The following is a 6,000-nucleotide window of genomic DNA, read 5'->3' as shown; positions in this document are numbered from 1 at the left end:
TGATAGATTGCACTAGAAAATCTATCAGAAGTTTTCTACGAAGAGATTAACGAATTTGATCCGTTAAACCAGACTGTAATTCAAAATCACAGGCTGGATTTTTCTGACAGAGAGAGGGAGGGGGCGGCCACCTTTTAGAAAAATACTTAGGGTTTTCGAAATTGTGACCTGTTGTCTGTAATTTCTGTACTGCAATAACTTATTTATAATGTAGGCCACTAACAGCTTAGGGCCCATTAGTCATAAGTTCAAGCCCGACAAGCAAAGCCCGCATGTTCAGAAATTAATATAAAATTCATCGTGACTCCGATTGATAAACCGATTTCACCAATGTGCACAGAAACCATTTCTGCACCTTTTAAAGTCAAGATAAATTTTTCTGAATCCGAATTCAGTGATTTCCAAAAATGGCCATCCCTATGTCATTTTAGGAAATCTTACTCCTCTACTCTTAAATAAGAAGTCCAACTTCTTTGTTCATTAAATGTAACTCTTTAAATTTAACTATCTCAACGGGGATTAAAAATCCATTACACTGTGTGACCCTCAATGGTTCAGGGATACAGCTAGCCGTGGGCTCACAACTCCTTGTGACTCGGAACAACAATTTCCGACTTGCCCATCGAATCATGGTATGAGCGCCTAGCAACATCGCCCCATGATTCCCTAGGTATCACTGATAGTGCCTACAAGAACCAGTAGATTTTGGTTAGCGTACAGTACGGTCCCTTCATCCATATATCCCGATCGAATCAACAACCATTGGTATATTGAGAGTCGCTCGAGATTCGATAACTATGCAATGCATCTTGAAGATCAAATAGTGACATCGCATGTGCTACTAAGAAACCATTTCTTAAATCACATCATGTACTCTGGCCAGAGATTCGTCACACTAATATCTCCTCAGATCGCATAGGATATCCACACTCGCAAGTATGTGGTGAATCCTTGACAACAAAGCATCGACTCCTATATGTGTTGTAACTGTACCCAATCCCGACACCTGATGACCCTAATAGAGTCGGTAAACGAGTCAAAGCACAGTACTAGCATATAGAGTCTCAATGATGTCTCAAGTAGTAAGGACTAATGGTGTACAACCAAAACCGCGGACTTTATCCACTCGATAAGTGATAACCACTTGGAAAGTCCGGATAGGGTAGTTCGATCATTCATCATATGAATATCCATTTGCATGCTTCGAACATCTCTATGTTCCTTACCAATGAAACGTGGTACTCTGCATCGCAAATGCTAGTCTCAAACTCGAGCGATCCTTATCCTTATTATCGGACGGCTCAATCGACTAGGAACAGTTTAGAATATACAGTGACTATAAGATATGTTTCATGATAGACATCTCCATGTTCTACCACATCTTACATACACTATAGTATATTCAAGGTCTTTATCAAAACAACAATAGTATATCACAATATAACAATATGAAGAAAGATAAAGTCATTGCCATTAATAAAAGTGTAAATAATATTAAACAAAAGATTGTTTGTACAAAGAGTCATCAAAGCCCTTAGCCACAAGTTGGCTCACCGGGCACCCACTCTTTCAATCTCCCACTTGCCCTAAAGCCAACTAGTCATACTACGTAGACCCATTGCTTCGCGATGTTTGTCAAATAATGGTCCTGGCAAGGGCTTAGTAAGTGGATCAGCGATATTGTCTGCAGAGGCCACTCTTTCGACAGTGATGTCTCCTCTTTTCACAATATCCCGGATGATGTGGTATTTCCTCAGTACGTGTTTGGATCTTTGATGAGACCTTGGTTCCTTTGCCTGAGCAACGACACCCATGTTGTCATAGTACACCGGGACTGGACCAACAACTTCAGGAATGACGCCCAACTCTTGGATGAAATTCCTCATCCAAACGGCCTCTTTAGTAGCAGCTGATGCTGCAATGTATTCTGCTTCAGTGGTGGAATCCGCTGTGGTGTCCTGCTTGGAACTCTTCCAAGAGACAGCACCGCCATTGAGCATGAACACAAATCCAGAGGTTGACTTCGAGTCATCCACGTCACTTTGGAAGCTAGAGTCGGTATAGCCTTCCAATTTTAGTTCTCTTCCTCCATATACCATGAACATATTCTTAGTCCTTCGTAAGTACTTAAGAATGTCCTTCACGGCTTTCCAATGCATTTGACCGGGATTAGCTTGATATCTGCTCGTGACACTCAGAGCAAATGCTACATCCGGTCTGGTAGATATCATCCCATACATGATACTACCTATGGCTGACGCATATGGTACATGTGTCATTTTCTCTATCTCTTCATCAGTCTTGGGACACATAGACTTGGATAGAGAAACTCCATGACACATGGGTAGATGTCCTCTCTTGGACCCATCCATTGAAAACCGTTTCAATATGGTGTCGATATAGGTTGATTGAGTGAGTCCTATCATTCTCTTAGATCTATCTCTATAGATCTGTATCCCAAGAATATAGGATGCCTCACCCAAATCCTTCATTGAGAATCTACCTGATAACCATATCTTTGTTGACTGCAACATCCCTACATCATTCCCAATGAGTAGGATGTCATCAACATAAAGTACTAAGAATGTCACAGCATCCTTAACTACTTTCTTGTACACGCATGGTTCCTCCGGATTCTTGATGAAACCAAAATCTTTTATTGTTTCATCAAATTTTTGGTTCCAACTTCTTGATGCTTGTTTTAGACCATAAATTGATCTTTGAAGCTTGCATACCTTATGCTCGCTTCCCATGGATGTGAACCCCTCAGGCTGCTTCATATAGATCTCTTCCTTAATGTCTTCATTAAGAAAAGCAGTCTTCACATCCATTTGCCATATCTCATAGTCATACCATGCAGCTATGGCAATAAGGATTCTTATGGACTTGAACATTGCAACTGGTGAAAAGGTTTCATCATAGTCAACTCCTTGTCTTTGAGTATAACCTTTCGCCACCAATCGCGCCTTGTAGGTCAATACCTTACCATCAGGCCCAAGCTTTCTCTTGTAGATCCATTTACACCCTATTGGAACAATTCCATCGGGAGGATCTACTAAAGACCAAACTTGGTTTGTATGCATCGAATCTATTTCCGACTGCATAGCTTCAAGCCATAAATTTGAATCCGCATCAGAAATTGCTTCCTTGAAGTTTCTTGGATCACATCCAACATCGGGTTCATCTTGATCCCCTTCAAGAAGAAGACCATATCGAATAGGAGGTCTAGAAGTCCTCTCGGATCTTCTAGGTACAGGCGTGTCCAGCAATGGTTCCTGAGGTGTAGGATCGTTATTTTGTATTTCGGGTTTTTCTCGAATTTCTTCGAGTTCCATCATCTCTCCTTTCTTATCCAATAAGAACTCCTTCTCCAAGAAGGTGGCATTCCTTGAAACAAACACCTTTGTTTCAGCAGGATAATAGAAATAATATCCGATTGAATTCTTCGGATACCCTACAAAATAACATAAGCTGGATCGACTATCCAACTTATCTCCCACTGTCCGCTTCACGTAAGCAGGACATCCCCAAATCCTCAAGTATGAATACTTAGGAGCTTTGCCATTCCATAACTCGTATGGTGTTTTTTCCACTGCTTTAGTGTGGACGTTGTTCAACAACAATACCACTGTTTCAAGCGCATAGCCCCAAAACGAAGGTGGAAGCTCAGTGAAGCTCATCATGGATCGAACCATGTCCAACAAAGTTCGATTACGACGCTCCGATACACCATTAAGTTGTGGTGTCATAGGAGGAGTCCACTGAGAGAGAATCTCATTCTCTTTTAGATAGTCCAAAAACTCGGTACTCAAGTTTTCTCCACCTCGATCCGATCGAAGTGCTTTAATACTTTTACCTAGCTTGTTTTCTACTTCAGCCTTGAATTCTTTGAACTTTTCAAATGCTTCAGACTTATATTTCATTAAATATAAATACCCATACCTTGAATAATCATCAGTAAAGGTAATGAAGTAGGTGTGGCCATATTGAGTCCCAACTCTAAATGGACCACAAACATCTGTATGGATCAAATCCAACAGATTTTGACTACGCTCAGGTTTCCCCTTAAAAGGAGATTTAGTCATTTTTCCTTTTAGGCAGGATTCACAAGTAGGTAGAGAGTAAATATCAGACATATCAAACATGCCCTCTCCCACTAGCTTGTTCATCCTCCTTGAGGAAATATGACCTAGCCTAGCGTGCCAAAGGTTTGCCGGGTTTTGGCTATCGATTTTCCTTTTGTTTGTTGTTGCCGGTTTATCAGCATAATTTATTGGAACGTCTTTTAGTTTTAAGTTGTATAGATCGTTTTCAAGTTGTCCATTTCCAATCAAACATTCATTCTTGTAAATATTGCAAATCTCATTCACAAAATTGCAAGAATAACCATCTCTATCAAGCATAGAAACAGAAATAATGTTTTTAATCAAATTCGGAACAAATAAAACATCTCTTAAAAGTAACTTAAAACCGTTCTGCAAAATTAAATAAACATCTCCCACGGCTTTTGCTTCAACTCTGGAACCATTTCCGAGCCTCAGCTGGGTCTCACCCATCCTAAGCCTGCGACTTCTTGTCATCACCTGCAAATCATTGCAAATGTGAGATCCACATCCGGTATCCAATACCCAAGAAGTAGTATTAAGTGAAACATTTATTTCAATATAGAACATACCCTTTGCAGTTCGCAACTGCTCTAGATATTCCTTGCAGTTACGCTTCCAATGACCGGGCTTCTTGCAGTAATGGCAAACATCCTTGGATTTTTCCATGTTTGAAGCCTTTGTCTTGTACTTCTTCTCGGGTTCGATTTTCTTGGGTGGGGCAGAACGTTTCTTGCCCTTTGTACTTGGCCCCTTCTTAGCAGAAGAAGAGGAGCCCACCAAGAAAGCCGGTTTATCCTTCTTTAATGTGGATTCATATGTCACAAGCATATTGACCATCTCTTCAAGGGAGGCCTCTATCTTGTTCATATTGAAATTCACCACAAATCCGTCAAACGAAGAAGGAAGAGACAGAAGTAGTAAATCCACGTTGAGTTCATGCTCCAACACCAAATCAAGGGTTACCAAATTCTGTATGAGCCAAATCACTCGTACCCCATGATCACGGACCGAAGTCCCTTCACGCATGCGACACGTCATTAGCTCCTTTACAGTAGAGAACCTTTCAGCCCTCGATTGAGCCCCAAAAAGTTCCTTGAGTTGAACGTGAATGTCAGCAGCATTCACGGTGTCCTCAAATCGCCTCTGGAGTTCATCAGACATCGAGGCTTGCATATAGCATTTGGTCTTGATATCATGGTCCCACCATGTATCAAGCTTGGCTAACTCCTCCGGACTTACGTCAGCTGGTGCTTCCTTCGGAGGAGATTTCTCTAACACGTAGAGCATCTTCTCCGAAGTCAAGACAATCTTCAACTTACGGAACCATTCCGTATAGTTTGCGCCAGTCAACTTATTTTGTTCGAGGATCGAGAAAAGTGGATTACGCGAATTCATCGTATAAAATACTGAAAAGAAACAGACAAATATCAGTGATTGTTTAAGCAATTTACTAAGACATAAAATAGGCGAAATTTATTCTATGAATCTCACTCCCACTATTTTAACGATTTCACTACCCTCTAGTGAAAACGGGAAACTGTTTTCCTTAGTGAGAACATGGAGTCCAATTGACAAACTTATGGTCGCGAATAATATCAGCCAACCATAATTTTCAAATGGTAGAGCCCAATTTCTTCCAAAGCAACCTCCATGTTTTTTTTTTACCTCATGTCCAATAAGGGCCCAATAATATGACGCCGTTTATTGTGACATGTCAAGATGACCCATCAATATTAAGTTGTGATGGACGGTCGCCATGTGGATCCCCCAATAATATGAGCCGATCCCATGGGAGTTCCACCCAACTTACAACATGTGTCGATCCAATGTACAGCTTTCCGACGAACGGGCCCCCCCAATAATATGAGCCGGACCGTATCCGCGGGTAGCATCT

Source organism: Henckelia pumila, chromosome 3 (genome assembly GCF_033568475.1).
Source record: "Henckelia pumila isolate YLH828 chromosome 3, ASM3356847v2, whole genome shotgun sequence".
NCBI lineage: Eukaryota > Viridiplantae > Streptophyta > Magnoliopsida > Lamiales > Gesneriaceae > Henckelia > Henckelia pumila.
The sequence above is the reverse complement of the archived record's forward strand: the minus strand, read 5'-3'. Positions refer to the sequence as shown.